This window comes from Lissotriton vulgaris, chromosome 9 (genome assembly GCF_964263255.1).
Source record: "Lissotriton vulgaris chromosome 9, aLisVul1.2, whole genome shotgun sequence".
In the NCBI taxonomy this organism is placed as follows: domain Eukaryota; kingdom Metazoa; phylum Chordata; class Amphibia; order Caudata; family Salamandridae; genus Lissotriton; species Lissotriton vulgaris.
The window spans coordinates 540,816,228-540,829,632 of record NC_141697.1 but is presented as its reverse complement, the minus strand read 5'-3'; the positions used below and the strand labels follow the sequence as shown (position 1 = coordinate 540,829,632).

Here is a 13,405-nt window from a genome sequence, read left to right as displayed (position 1 = left end):
TTGCTTCCCATGCTGCCTCTATGTGTTCATATCTATTATTTGTATTGCTGCTTTCCATTCTTCTCTTCTGCACAGCTTTGTCCTTGGTTTCAATCCCAGTTCCTTACCCTCTACAAAAACTTTCTATTGCTTTTCATGTTGGTATCTAAACCAAATGCACCATTGAAGCTGGTGCATGATAGTCATTGAACTCAGGGTCCTAATGTTTAGAACCGAGAGCGCAAAGATCAGAGGGCGTTGGTGGTATAGTGGTGAGCATAGCTGCCTTCCAAGCAGTTGACCCGGGTTCGATTCCCGGCCAACGCAGTACAAATACTTATATATTCTGCAAGCAGGATATATTTTAAAGCAACATTTCACAAAATGGTAATATAATTAAGAGGTTAATCAGCCATTATATAAAAAATAAACAAATATGTAGGCAAGCATTTCGATCGCCCCTTCTGCTATATTCATTGTCCTAATATATGATAAGTTTCATAAAGCAGAGTCACCACTCACATGTACTGGTAAAAAAATATGTTACAGTGGGCAGACAATGAAAGGGCTGAGGCCCAACCAGACATTTTAACTCCAGCATCTCTATGTTAAAAAGCATTTCCTAGGCAATATTTAGCCTCTGAAAAAATATGCAAGATCCAGCAATAAATCTGGCAAAAGTCCCCAACATTTTGTGCATACTTGTGCCCTCACCTGAATGTAGCACCACCTTGTAGCCGTCGGAGGTAACTGCAGCTCACAAAATGTTTCATCAGAGGGCAAGTTTAGAGGAATCCAAAAGGCAGATGTCCATGGAAAGAGCCTCCGACTGCAGCAGGAAGTTTGGATGCTTCAAATTTGCATAGCTTCCAGTCCAACGTCCTCTCATGTACCGAACGCTCCCAAACGCTCTAAAGCCTTATACCGGCAAGCCCTCACCGGGTAGATCTCTGGCTCCCAGGAAAAGCCAAATACTGAGCATGCAAGCACTAGGATCACAGAGAGAGAGAGAGACAGAGAGCGTCGGAGAGCTGTTGTCTTGTTAAAGGCCTGAAACGGCTAGTGCCTAAGAGGGTCTGGACTTTCAGTTGTGACTGATTGTGAGAGGGGAAGATAAAGATTTTCTGCACCCAGCATGCCTTGCGATATACTTAGGCAAATGAGGTGAGAGCCCGACCAATCCCACGTCACTTCTCTGAATGCCTCCTCATCTGCATAAAGAGAACACTTTCACAAAGGAGCAGAGTGGCGCAGCGGAAGCGTGCTGGGCCCATAACCCAGAGGTCGATGTATCGAAACCATCCTCTGCTAATTTTGCTTGATTTTCCTTCCAAGGACCAAGCTGTCATTTCCACATAGCCAGAAAGGAAAAGTGCAAGCTTGTGCCAGCTATGTGAGAAAAGACTTCTCAACTATTCGTGTCTGTGTAATACAAGAGTGATCGTGAAAGGTACAACCCTGTACTTTGAAAGTAAAGACACACAATTATAACCATAAATGACTGACTGGTGGGAGCTTCACACAACTTTCTGGGCATGCTTTGAATTTCATTCTTCCCTTTTTGTTCTGCTCTTATATATCTCCTGGGCATTTCATGGAATGTTCTCTTTCTCTTCCCTGCTTTGCTTCCCATGCTGCCTATATATGCTCATTTCTACTATTTGTACTGTTGCTTTTCATTTCTTCTCTTCTGCACAACTTTGTCCTTGGTTTCAATCCCCAGTTCCTTACCCTCTGCAAAAAACGTTCTACTGCTTCTCATGTTGGTATCTAAACCAAATGCACCATTGAAGCTGGTGCAAGATAGTCATTGATTTCTGCAACGTAATATTTAGAACCGAGAGCTAACACATCAGAGGGCGTTGGTGGTATAGTGGTGAGCATAGCTGCTTCCTAAGCAGTTGACCCGGGTTTGATTCCCGGCCAACGCACTGAAAATACTTATATATTCTGCAAGCAGGATATATTGTAATGCAACATGTCACAAAATGGAAATTTCACGAACAGATTAATCAGCCATATATAAAAAAATAAACAAATACGTGGGCAAACATCTCAATCGCACCTTCTGCTACATACATTGTCCTAATATATGATAAGTTTCATAAAGCAGAGTCACAACACACATGTGCTGGTAATAAATTTGTTACAGTGGGCAAACAATGGAAGGGCTGAGGCCCGACCAGACATTGTAACTCCAGCATCTCTATGTTAAAAAGCATTTCTAGGCAATATCTAGCCTCTGAAAAAATATGCAAGATCCACCGATAAATCTGGCAAAAGTCCCTAACATTTTGTGCATACTTGTGCTCTCACCTGAATGTAGCGCCACCTTGTAGCTGTCGAAGGAAACTGCTGCTCACAAAATGTTTTATCAGAAGGCAAGTTGAGAGGAATCCAAGAGTCAGATGTCCATGGAAAGAACCACTCACTGAAGCAGGAATGTTGGAGGCTTCATATTCGCATAGTTTCCTGTCCAACGTCCACTCACGTCCCGAACGCTCCCAAACGCTCAAAAGCCTCACACCGGGCAAGCCCTCACCGGGTATATCTCTGGCTCCAAGGTAAAGCCAAATCCTGAGCATGCTAGTGCTAGGATCACAGAGCGAGAGAGAGATGGTTCAAGAGCTACTGTCTTGATAAAGGCCTGAAACGGCTAGTGCCTAAGATTGTCTGACTTTCAGTTATGACTGATTGTGAGAGGGGAAGATGAAGTTTTTCTGCACCCAGCATGCCTTGGGATATACTTATGCAAATGAGGTGAGAGCCAGACCAATCCCATGCTACTCTGCCTAATGCTCCTTATCTGCATAAAAAGAACACTTTCACAACGGAGCAGAGTGGCGCAGCGGAAGCGTGCTGGGCCCATAACCCAGAGGTCGATGGATCGAAACCATCCTCTGCTAATTTTGCTTGATTTTACTTCCAAGGACCAAGCTGTCATTTCCACGCTACCAGCAAGGAAAAGCGCAAGCTTGTGCCAGCTATGTGAGAAAAGACTTCTCAACTATCTGTGTCTGCTGAAATACAAGAGAGGGATCGTCAAAAGCTCCACACTGTACTTTGAAAGTAAAGGCACACAATAATAAGCATGAATGACTGGTGGGACCTTCAAACACTTTTATGTGGAGGCTTTGAATTTCATTCTTCCCTTTTTTGTTCTGCTCTTATCTATCTCCTGGGCATTTCATGGAATGTTCTCTATTTCTCTTCCCTGCTTTGCTTCCCATGCTGCCTCTATGTGTTCATATCTATTATTTGTATTGCTGCTTTCCATTCTTCTCTTCTGCACAGCTTTGTCCTTGGTTTCAATCCCAGTTCCTTACCCTCTACAAAAACTTTCTATTGCTTTTCATGTTGGTATCTAAACCAAATGCACCATTGAAGCTGGTGCATGATAGTCATTGAACTCAGGGTCCTAATGTTTAGAACCGAGAGCACAAAGATCAGAGGGCGTTGGTGGTATAGTGGTGAGCATAGCTGCCTTCCAAGCAGTTGACCCGGGTTCGATTCCCGGCCAACGCAGTACAAATACTTATATATTCTGCAAGCAGGATATATTTTAAAGCAACATTTCACAAAATGGTAATATAATTAAGAGGTTAATCAGCCATTATATAAAAAATAAACAAATATGTAGGCAAGCATTTCGATCGCCCCTTCTGCTATATTCATTGTCCTAATATATGATAAGTTTCATAAAGCAGAGTCACCACTCACATGTACTGGTAAAAAAATATGTTACAGTGGGCAGACAATGAAAGGGCTGAGGCCCGACCAGACATTTTAACTCCAGCATCTCTATGTTAAAAAGCATTTCCGAGGCAATATTTAGCCTCTGAAAAAAATATGCAAGGTCCAGCAATAAATCTGGCAAAAGTCCCCAACATTTTGTGCATACTTGTGCCCTCACCTGAATGTAGCACCACCTTGTAGCCGTCGGAGGTAACTGCAGCTCACAAAATGTTTCATCAGAGGGCAAGTTTAGAGGAATCCAAAAGGCAGATAGGCAGATGTCCATGGAAAGAGCCTCCGACTGCAGCAGGAAGTTTGGATGCTTCAAATTTGCATAGCTTCCAGTCCAACGTCCTCTCATGTACCGAACGCTCCCAAACGCTCTAAAGCCTTATACCGGCAAGCCCTCACCGGGTAGATCTCTGGCTCCCAGGAAAAGCCAAATACTGAGCATGCAAGCACTAGGATCACAGAGAGAGAGAGAGACAGAGAGCGTCGGAGAGCTGTTGTCTTGTTAAAGGCCTGAAACGGCTAGTGCCTAAGAGGGTCTGGACTTTCAGTTGTGACTGATTGTGAGAGGGGAAGATAAAGATTTTCTGCACCCAGCATGCCTTGCGATATACTTAGGCAAATGAGGTGAGAGCCCGACCAATCCCACGTCACTTCTCTGAATGCCTCCTCATCTGCATAAAGAGAACACTTTCACAAAGGAGCAGAGTGGCGCAGCGGAAGCGTGCTGGGCCCATAACCCAGAGGTCGATGGATCGAAACCATCCTCTGCTAATTTTGCTTGATTTTCCTTCCAAGGACCAAGCTGTCATTTCCACATAGCCAGAAAGGAAAAGTGCAAGCTTGTACCAGCTATGTGAGAAAAGACTTCTCAACTATTCGTGTCTGTGTAATACAAGAGTGATCGTGAAAGGTACAACCCTGTACTTTGAAAGTAAAGACACACAATTATAACCATAAATGACTGGTGGGAGCTTCACACAACTTTCTGGGCATGCTTTGAATTTCATTCTTCCCTTTTTGTTCTGCTCTTATCTATCTCCTGGGCATTTCATGGAATGTTCTCTTTCTCTTCCCTGCTTTGCTTCCCATGCTGCCTATATATGCTCATTTCTACTATTTGTACTGTTGCTTTTCATTTCTTCTCTTCTGCACAACTTTGTCCTTGGTTTCAATCCCCAGTTCCTTACCCTCTGCAAAAAACGTTCTACTGCTTCTCATGTTGGTATCTAAACCAAATGCACCATTGAAGCTGGTGCAAGATAGTCATTGATTTCTGCAACGTAATATTTAGAACCGAGAGCTAACACATCAGAGGGCGTTGGTGGTATAGTGGTGAGCATAGCTGCTTCCCAAGCAGTTGACCCGGGTTCTATTCCCGGCCAACGCACTGAAAATACTTATATATTCTGCAAGCAGGATATATTGTAATGCAACATGTCACAAAATGGAAATTTCACGAACAGATTAATCAGCCATATATAAAAAAATAAACAAATACGTGGGCAAACATCTCAATCGCACCTTCTGCTACATACATTGTCCTAATATATGATAAGTTTCATAAAGCAGAGTCACAACACACATGTGCTGGTAATAAATTTGTTACAGTGGGCAAACAATGGAAGGGCTGAGGCCCGACCAGACATTGTAACTCCAGCATCTCTATGTTAAAAAGCATTTCTAGGCAATATCTAGCCTCTGAAAAAAATATGCAAGATCCACCGATAAATCTGGCAAAAGTCCCTAACATTTTGTGCATACTTGTGCTCTCACCTGAATGTAGCGCCACCTTGTAGCTGTCGAAGGAAACTGCTGCTCACAAAATGTTTTATCAGAAGGCAAGTTGAGAGGAATCCAAGAGTCAGATGTCCATGGAAAGAACCACTCACTGAAGCAGGAATGTTGGAGGCTTCATATTCGCATAGTTTCCTGTCCAACGTCCACAACGCTCCCAAACGCTCAAAAGCCTCACACCGGGCAAGCCCTCACCGGGTATATCTCTGGCTCCAAGGTAAAGCCAAATCCTGAGCATGCTAGTGCTAGGATCACAGAGCGAGAGAGAGATGGTTCAAGAGCTACTGTCTTGATAAAGGCCTGAAACGGCTAGTGCCTAAGAGTGTCTGACTTTCAGTTATGACTGATTGTGAGAGGGGAAGATGAAGTTTTTCTGCACCCAGCATGCCTTGGGATATACTTATGCAAATGAGGTGAGAGCCAGACCAATCCCATGCTACTCTGCCTAATGCTCCTTATCTGCATAAAAAGAACACTTTCACAAGGGAGCAGAGTGGCGCAGCGGAAGCGTGCTGGGCCCATAACCCAGAGGTCGATGGATCGAAACCATCCTCTGCTAATTTTGCTTGATTTTACTTCCAAGGACCAAGCTGTCATTTCCACGCTACCAGCAAGGAAAAGCGCAAGCTTGTGCCAGCTATGTGAGAAAAGACTTCTCAACTATCTGTGTCTGCTGAAATACAAGAGAGGGATCGTCAAAGGCTCCACACTGTACTTTGAAAGTAAAGGCACACAATAATAAGCATGAATGACTGGTGGGACCTTCAAACACTTTTATGTGGAGGCTTTGAATTTCATTCTTCCCTTTTTTGTTCTGCTCTTATCTATCTCCTGGGCATTTCATGGAATGTTCTCTATTTCTCTTCCCTGCTTTGCTTCCCATGCTGCCTCTATGTGTTCATATCTATTATTTGTATTGCTGCTTTCCATTCTTCTCTTCTGCACAGCTTTGTCCTTGGTTTCAATCCCAGTTCCTTACCCTCTACAAAAACTTTCTATTGCTTTTCATGTTGGTATCTAAACCAAATGCACCATTGAAGCTGGTGCATGATAGTCATTGAACTCAGGGTCCTAATGTTTAGAACCGAGAGCGCAAAGATCAGAGGGCGTTGGTGGTATAGTGGTGAGCATAGCTGCCTTCCAAGCAGTTGACCCGGGTTCGATTCCCGGCCAACGCAGTACAAATACTTATATATTCTGCAAGCAGGATATATTTTAAAGCAACATTTCACAAAATGGTAATATAATTAAGAGGTTAATCAGCCATTATATAAAAAATAAACAAATATGTAGGCAAGCATTTCGATCGCCCCTTCTGCTATATTCATTGTCCTAATATATGATAAGTTTCATAAAGCAGAGTCACCACTCACATGTACTGGTAAAAAAATATGTTACAGTGGGCAGACAATGAAAGGGCTGAGGCCCAACCAGACATTTTAACTCCAGCATCTCTATGTTAAAAAGCATTTCCTAGGCAATATTTAGCCTCTGAAAAAATATGCAAGATCCAGCAATAAATCTGGCAAAAGTCCCCAACATTTTGTGCATACTTGTGCCCTCACCTGAATGTAGCACCACCTTGTAGCCGTCGGAGGTAACTGCAGCTCACAAAATGTTTCATCAGAGGGCAAGTTTAGAGGAATCCAAAAGGCAGATGTCCATGGAAAGAGCCTCCGACTGCAGCAGGAAGTTTGGATGCTTCAAATTTGCATAGCTTCCAGTCCAACGTCCTCTCATGTACCGAACGCTCCCAAACGCTCTAAAGCCTTATACCGGCAAGCCCTCACCGGGTAGATCTCTGGCTCCCAGGAAAAGCCAAATACTGAGCATGCAAGCACTAGGATCACAGAGAGAGAGAGAGACAGAGAGCGTCGGAGAGCTGTTGTCTTGTTAAAGGCCTGAAACGGCTAGTGCCTAAGAGGGTCTGGACTTTCAGTTGTGACTGATTGTGAGAGGGGAAGATAAAGATTTTCTGCACCCAGCATGCCTTGCGATATACTTAGGCAAATGAGGTGAGAGCCCGACCAATCCCACGTCACTTCTCTGAATGCCTCCTCATCTGCATAAAGAGAACACTTTCACAAAGGAGCAGAGTGGCGCAGCGGAAGCGTGCTGGGCCCATAACCCAGAGGTCGATGTATCGAAACCATCCTCTGCTAATTTTGCTTGATTTTCCTTCCAAGGACCAAGCTGTCATTTCCACATAGCCAGAAAGGAAAAGTGCAAGCTTGTGCCAGCTATGTGAGAAAAGACTTCTCAACTATTCGTGTCTGTGTAATACAAGAGTGATCGTGAAAGGTACAACCCTGTACTTTGAAAGTAAAGACACACAATTATAACCATAAATGACTGACTGGTGGGAGCTTCACACAACTTTCTGGGCATGCTTTGAATTTCATTCTTCCCTTTTTGTTCTGCTCTTATATATCTCCTGGGCATTTCATGGAATGTTCTCTTTCTCTTCCCTGCTTTGCTTCCCATGCTGCCTATATATGCTCATTTCTACTATTTGTACTGTTGCTTTTCATTTCTTCTCTTCTGCACAACTTTGTCCTTGGTTTCAATCCCCAGTTCCTTACCCTCTGCAAAAAACGTTCTACTGCTTCTCATGTTGGTATCTAAACCAAATGCACCATTGAAGCTGGTGCAAGATAGTCATTGATTTCTGCAACGTAATATTTAGAACCGAGAGCTAACACATCAGAGGGCGTTGGTGGTATAGTGGTGAGCATAGCTGCTTCCTAAGCAGTTGACCCGGGTTTGATTCCCGGCCAACGCACTGAAAATACTTATATATTCTGCAAGCAGGATATATTGTAATGCAACATGTCACAAAATGGAAATTTCACGAACAGATTAATCAGCCATATATAAAAAAATAAACAAATACGTGGGCAAACATCTCAATCGCACCTTCTGCTACATACATTGTCCTAATATATGATAAGTTTCATAAAGCAGAGTCACAACACACATGTGCTGGTAATAAATTTGTTACAGTGGGCAAACAATGGAAGGGCTGAGGCCCGACCAGACATTGTAACTCCAGCATCTCTATGTTAAAAAGCATTTCTAGGCAATATCTAGCCTCTGAAAAAATATGCAAGATCCACCGATAAATCTGGCAAAAGTCCCTAACATTTTGTGCATACTTGTGCTCTCACCTGAATGTAGCGCCGCCTTGTAGCTGTCGAAGGAAACTGCTGCTCACAAAATGTTTTATCAGAAGGCAAGTTGAGAGGAATCCAAGAGTCAGATGTCCATGGAAAGAACCACTCACTGAAGCAGGAATGTTGGAGGCTTCATATTCGCATAGTTTCCTGTCCAACGTCCACAACGCTCCCAAACGCTCAAAAGCCTCACACCGGGCAAGCCCTCACCGGGTATATCTCTGGCTCCAAGGTAAAGCCAAATCCTGAGCATGCTAGTGCTAGGATCACAGAGCGAGAGAGAGATGGTTCAAGAGCTACTGTCTTGATAAAGGCCTGAAACGGCTAGTGCCTAAGAGTGTCTGACTTTCAGTTATGACTGATTGTGAGAGGGGAAGATGAAGTTTTTCTGCACCCAGCATGCCTTGGGATATACTTATGCAAATGAGGTGAGAGCCAGACCAATCCCATGCTACTCTGCCTAATGCTCCTTATCTGCATAAAAAGAACACTTTCACAACGGAGCAGAGTGGCGCAGCGGAAGCGTGCTGGGCCCATAACCCAGAGGTCGATGGATCGAAACCATCCTCTGCTAATTTTGCTTGATTTTACTTCCAAGGACCAAGCTGTCATTTCCACGCTACCAGCAAGGAAAAGCGCAAGCTTGTGCCAGCTATGTGAGAAAAGACTTCTCAACTATCTGTGTCTGCTGAAATACAAGAGAGGGATCGTCAAAAGCTCCACACTGTACTTTGAAAGTAAAGGCACACAATAATAAGCATGAATGACTGGTGGGACCTTCAAACACTTTTATGTGGAGGCTTTGAATTTCATTCTTCCCTTTTTTGTTCTGCTCTTATCTATCTCCTGGGCATTTCATGGAATGTTCTCTATTTCTCTTCCCTGCTTTGCTTCCCATGCTGCCTCTATGTGTTCATATCTATTATTTGTATTGCTGCTTTCCATTCTTCTCTTCTGCACAGCTTTGTCCTTGGTTTCAATCCCAGTTCCTTACCCTCTACAAAAACTTTCTATTGCTTTTCATGTTGGTATCTAAACCAAATGCACCATTGAAGCTGGTGCATGATAGTCATTGAACTCAGGGTCCTAATGTTTAGAACCGAGAGCACAAAGATCAGAGGGCGTTGGTGGTATAGTGGTGAGCATAGCTGCCTTCCAAGCAGTTGACCCGGGTTCGATTCCCGGCCAACGCAGTACAAATACTTATATATTCTGCAAGCAGGATATATTTTAAAGCAACATTTCACAAAATGGTAATATAATTAAGAGGTTAATCAGCCATTATATAAAAAATAAACAAATATGTAGGCAAGCATTTCGATCGCCCCTTCTGCTATATTCATTGTCCTAATATATGATAAGTTTCATAAAGCAGAGTCACCACTCACATGTACTGGTAAAAAAATATGTTACAGTGGGCAGACAATGAAAGGGCTGAGGCCCGACCAGACATTTTAACTCCAGCATCTCTATGTTAAAAAGCATTTCCGAGGCAATATTTAGCCTCTGAAAAAAATATGCAAGGTCCAGCAATAAATCTGGCAAAAGTCCCCAACATTTTGTGCATACTTGTGCCCTCACCTGAATGTAGCACCACCTTGTAGCCGTCGGAGGTAACTGCAGCTCACAAAATGTTTCATCAGAGGGCAAGTTTAGAGGAATCCAAAAGGCAGATGTCCATGGAAAGAGCCTCCGACTGCAGCAGGAAGTTTGGATGCTTCAAATTTGCATAGCTTCCAGTCCAACGTCCTCTCATGTACCGAACGCTCCCAAACGCTCTAAAGCCTTATACCGGCAAGCCCTCACCGGGTAGATCTCTGGCTCCCAGGAAAAGCCAAATACTGAGCATGCAAGCACTAGGATCACAGAGAGAGAGAGAGACAGAGAGCGTCGGAGAGCTGTTGTCTTGTTAAAGGCCTGAAACGGCTAGTGCCTAAGAGGGTCTGGACTTTCAGTTGTGACTGATTGTGAGAGGGGAAGATAAAGATTTTCTGCACCCAGCATGCCTTGCGATATACTTAGGCAAATGAGGTGAGAGCCCGACCAATCCCACGTCACTTCTCTGAATGCCTCCTCATCTGCATAAAGAGAACACTTTCACAAAGGAGCAGAGTGGCGCAGCGGAAGCGTGCTGGGCCCATAACCCAGAGGTCGATGGATCGAAACCATCCTCTGCTAATTTTGCTTGATTTTCCTTCCAAGGACCAAGCTGTCATTTCCACATAGCCAGAAAGGAAAAGTGCAAGCTTGTGCCAGCTATGTGAGAAAAGACTTCTCAACTATTCGTGTCTGTGTAATACAAGAGTGATCGTGAAAGGTACAACCCTGTACTTTGAAAGTAAAGACACACAATTATAACCATAAATGACTGACTGGTGGGAGCTTCACACAACTTTCTGGGCATGCTTTGAATTTCATTCTTCCCTTTTTGTTCTGCTCTTATCTATCTCCTGGGCATTTCATGGAATGTTCTCTTTCTCTTCCCTGCTTTGCTTCCCATGCTGCCTATATATGCTCATTTCTACTATTTGTACTGTTGCTTTTCATTTCTTCTCTTCTGCACAACTTTGTCCTTGGTTTCAATCCCCAGTTCCTTACCCTCTGCAAAAAACGTTCTACTGCTTCTCATGTTGGTATCTAAACCAAATGCACCATTGAAGCTGGTGCAAGATAGTCATTGATTTCTGCAACGTAATATTTAGAACCGAGAGCTAACACATCAGAGGGCGTTGGTGGTATAGTGGTGAGCATAGCTGCTTCCCAAGCAGTTGACCCGGGTTCGATTCCCGGCCAACGCACTGAAAATACTTATATATTCTGCAAGCAGGATATATTGTAATGCAACATGTCACAAAATGGAAATTTCACGAACAGATTAATCAGCCATATATAAAAAAATAAACAAATACGTGGGCAAACATCTCAATCGCACCTTCTGCTACATACATTGTCCTAATATATGATAAGTTTCATAAAGCAGAGTCACAACACACATGTGCTGGTAATAAATTTGTTACAGTGGGCAAACAATGGAAGGGCTGAGGCCCGACCAGACATTGTAACTCCAGCATCTCTATGTTAAAAAGCATTTCTAGGCAATATCTAGCCTCTGAAAAAATATGCAAGATCCACCGATAAATCTGGCAAAAGTCCCTAACATTTTGTGCATACTTGTGCTCTCACCTGAATGTAGCGCCACCTTGTAGCTGTCGAAGGAAACTGCTGCTCACAAAATGTTTTATCAGAAGGCAAGTTGAGAGGAATCCAAGAGTCAGATGTCCATGGAAAGAACCACTCACTGAAGCAGGAATGTTGGAGGCTTCATATTCGCATAGTTTTCTGTCCAACGTCCACTCACGTCCCGAACGCTCCCAAACGCTCAAAAGCCTCACACCGGGCAAGCCCTCACCGGGTATATCTCTGGCTCCAAGGTAAAGCCAAATCCTGAGCATGCTAGTGCTAGGATCACAGAGCGAGAGAGAGATGGTTCAAGAGCTACTGTCTTGATAAAGGCCTGAAACGGCTAGTGCCTAAGAGTGTCTGACTTTCAGTTATGACTGATTGTGAGAGGGGAAGATGAAGTTTTTCTGCACCCAGCATGCCTTGGGATATACTTATGCAAATGAGGTGAGAGCCAGACCAATCCCATGCTACTCTGCCTAATGCTCCTTATCTGCATAAAAAGAACACTTTCACAACGGAGCAGAGTGGCGCAGCGGAAGCGTGCTGGGCCCATAACCCAGAGGTCGATGGATCGAAACCATCCTCTGCTAATTTTGCTTGATTTTACTTCCAAGGACCAAGCTGTCATTTCCACGCTACCAGCAAGGAAAAGCGCAAGCTTGTGCCAGCTATGTGAGAAAAGACTTCTCAACTATCTGTGTCTGCTGAAATACAAGAGAGGGATCGTCAAAAGCTCCACACTGTACTTTGAAAGTAAAGGCACACAATAATAAGCATGAATGATTGGTGGGACCTTCAAACACTTTTATGTGGAGGCTTTGAATTTCATTCTTCCCTTTTTTGTTCTGCTCTTATCTATCTCCTGGGCATTTCATGGAATGTTCTCTATTTCTCTTCCCTGCTTTGCTTCCCATGCTGCCTCTATGTGTTCATATCTATTATTTGTATTGCTGCTTTCCATTCTTCTCTTCTGCACAGCTTTGTCCTTGGTTTCAATCCCAGTTCCTTACCCTCTACAAAAACTTTCTATTGCTTTTCATGTTGGTATCTAAACCAAATGCACCATTGAAGCTGGTGCATGATAGTCATTGAACTCAGGGTCCTAATGTTTAGAACCGAGAGCGCAAAGATCAGAGGGCGTTGGTGGTATAGTGGTGAGCATAGCTGCCTTCCAAGCAGTTGACCAGGGTTCGATTCCCGGCCAACGCAGTACAAATACTTATATATTCTGCAAGCAGGATATATTTTAAAGCAACATTTCACAAAATGGTAATATAATTAAGAGGTTAATCAGCCATTATATAAAAAATAAACAAATATGTAGGCAAGCATTTCGATCGCCCCTTCTGCTATATTCATTGTCCTAATATATGATAAGTTTCATAAAGCAGAGTCACCACTCACATGTACTGGTAAAAAAATATGTTACAGTGGGCAGACAATGAAAGGGCTGAGGCCCGACCAGACATTTTAACTCCAGCATCTCTATGTTAAAAAGCATTTCCTAGGCAATATTTAGCCTCTGCAAA

General features: G+C 43.4%; 7 non-coding genes across 7 annotated transcripts; all 7 read left to right on the top strand.

Moving 5' to 3' along the window:
- Positions 1 to 234: 234 nt before the first annotated feature.
- On the top strand, positions 235 to 306 carry TRNAG-UCC (transfer RNA glycine (anticodon UCC)). Its single transcript has one exon. It is a non-coding gene; the product is annotated as a tRNA-Gly (tRNA).
- Positions 307 to 1,838: 1,532 nt separating this feature from the next.
- TRNAR-CCU (transfer RNA arginine (anticodon CCU)) lies at positions 1,839 to 1,910 on the top strand. The gene has a single exon. It is a non-coding gene; the product is annotated as a tRNA-Arg (tRNA).
- Positions 1,911 to 3,432: 1,522 nt separating this feature from the next.
- TRNAG-UCC (transfer RNA glycine (anticodon UCC)) lies at positions 3,433 to 3,504 on the top strand. The gene has a single exon. It is a non-coding gene; the product is annotated as a tRNA-Gly (tRNA).
- A 3,122-nt stretch (positions 3,505 to 6,626) lies between these two features.
- Positions 6,627 to 6,698, top strand: TRNAG-UCC (transfer RNA glycine (anticodon UCC)). Its single transcript has one exon. It is a non-coding gene; the product is annotated as a tRNA-Gly (tRNA).
- A 1,532-nt stretch (positions 6,699 to 8,230) lies between these two features.
- On the top strand, positions 8,231 to 8,302 carry TRNAR-CCU (transfer RNA arginine (anticodon CCU)). The gene has a single exon. It is a non-coding gene; the product is annotated as a tRNA-Arg (tRNA).
- A 1,512-nt stretch (positions 8,303 to 9,814) lies between these two features.
- Positions 9,815 to 9,886, top strand: TRNAG-UCC (transfer RNA glycine (anticodon UCC)). Its single transcript has one exon. It is a non-coding gene; the product is annotated as a tRNA-Gly (tRNA).
- Positions 9,887 to 11,419: 1,533 nt separating this feature from the next.
- On the top strand, positions 11,420 to 11,491 carry TRNAG-CCC (transfer RNA glycine (anticodon CCC)). The gene has a single exon. It is a non-coding gene; the product is annotated as a tRNA-Gly (tRNA).
- The last annotated feature ends 1,914 nt before the right edge of the window (positions 11,492 to 13,405 follow it).